Genomic DNA, 1,948 nt, shown 5'->3' with positions numbered 1-1,948 from the left:
CATCAAAGGGTTAGGGCCAAGGGGAAGGGGTAGGGAGCACATTGGGATATTCTATCACTCACTATTTTCCCTCTCTATCCTCCATCCCTTGCTTTCTCTGTCCCTCTATCCCTCTACACAGGTGTGGCCAACACCTGGTACTAATCAGCTGCTCATCATAAGGACCTTGGCAAGCTGAATCAGGTGTAATGGCAGGGCTGGAACTAAAGCCCACTAGCTCTAGAGAAAAGGGTTGGCCACCCTTGCTCTATCCTCCATCTCTCCGCCTATCAAGACGTTCTAGTTCCAGCTGTAGCTGTAGTCCCATCTCTCTCCGACCACTCAATCCTGTGCCATCCTCTATCACTGAAACTACTGAACAGAATTACAGAGGAGGCCAAATGGACTGTTAAATAGACAGAAGTGAAGAAGTATTTTTATACTGTACCATTGTTTACCAATGGGATCATTTATAATAATGTGAGGGATATTTGTATCCTCAAGATGGAGGAACATGAACTAAAGCTCAGGGTGCTTATTTTAAGATGATGAACAAAAGTGTCAGTTCCTTATGTAATGCTATATGTGTATGAAACTCTAATACAGTGTAATAAAATAAAGTGAAGGCTAAGATAAAATATAACAAGGGCTGTTGTGTTCTCTAGTATGTTAACTGTGGTTTGATAATGATCTGTTTTGGGGGGGCTACACACAGACAATGATGGAAAGACATTATCTTATATGGCATCCTTTATATCGCATCCCGGAGGACATTGAAAACATTGTGAAATGATTACCGGTAACTTATTTGTTGGGATTCTGCCTGGGTGCGCTACTGAGTCATTTTAGTTTTAGGCAACCCCATCTCTCTCTCTCTCCCTCTCTCTCTCTCTACCCCCGTGTGTTTTATGATACGGGGCGGTATAGACCTGTGTGTGTAGGGCATGTGCGCCCCTCCTCTAGCTGGTGACGGATAATAGTAGTGGGTGTGAGGTGGATTTGAACTTGAAGCCGGGGCAGATTGGAGGAGACTCCTAGCTGATGTCCGAGTAGACTGCGCTCTGAGGAGAGAAAGAGAGCTCTATACAGCGGGAACTAGAACGTATATTAATTAGTCTGGTTCTGGAACTAGAATCCGGGATCTTTGGAAACTTGATCGAAAACTTAGTTGGTGGATATCTGGACCCAAGGTAGGATATTATCGTTGCTTGATTGAATTGCTTTTTTAGGTATGCCTGTTGCATTTGTCAAGTAAGGGTACTCTTATTATTTTTTAATAAACTGCCGTTTTCTCCGTCGCATATGAGACGTTTTGCAGTGGACGTCTTTGTAACAAGGCCTCAGTTGTAGATGATAGTTCACATTGATGTCTGCTCATTGACATTTTTCACGCTTTGCTTGCTGTGATTTATCACCGTCTATACTGTATATCCACGGGCATTCAAAGAGAGAGGTGTTTGGGTGGTCAGGTTGAGGAATGTTCTCAATGATCGAGGACCTATTTTATTTATTTATTTATTTATTTTTTAACCTTTATTTAACCAGGCAAGTCAGTTAAGAACATATTCTTATTTTCAATGACGGCCTGGGAACAGTGGGTTAACTGCCTGTTCAGGGGCAGAACGACAGATTTGTACCTTGTCAGCTCGGGGGTTTGAACTCACAACCTTCCGGTTACTAGTCCAACGCTCTAACCACTAGGCTATGCTGCCTACAACAGCTCCATTAACAGACCTCACACCAGGGGTTAGCGCTTTAATGGCCAGGCCATTTACAGTGATCGACAACATATAACCTTTTCAGCACAGCTGCTGCTGTAGACGATCGAGAGGCAAGCGAATTTATCATTTCTGTTTCGGGACGCCTCTGAGTGACGCACGTCACAGTTGTCCAATTGCGCGAAGGAACATCTGGAGTGAAGTTGCCCCCATTGCCCTCAGCTTCAGCCAGGTGTGTGTGTGTGTGTTTA

General features: G+C 44.0%; 1 protein-coding gene across 1 annotated transcript in view; it reads left to right on the top strand.

Moving 5' to 3' along the window:
- The first annotated feature begins 899 nt into the window (after positions 1–899).
- Positions 900–1,948, top strand: part of LOC118375800 (versican core protein-like) — a 33,167-nt gene continuing 32,118 nt past the window's right edge. Inside the window, exon 1 of the mRNA XM_052525535.1 lies at positions 900–1,169. The gene's annotated coding sequence lies outside the window, so the exon portion shown is untranslated. The remainder of the gene's footprint in view (positions 1,170–1,948) is intronic.

This window comes from Oncorhynchus keta, chromosome 9 (genome assembly GCF_023373465.1).
Source record: "Oncorhynchus keta strain PuntledgeMale-10-30-2019 chromosome 9, Oket_V2, whole genome shotgun sequence".
Classification (NCBI taxonomy): Eukaryota; Metazoa; Chordata; class Actinopteri; order Salmoniformes; family Salmonidae; genus Oncorhynchus; species Oncorhynchus keta.
This window is presented reverse-complemented; position numbering and strand designations above follow the sequence as displayed.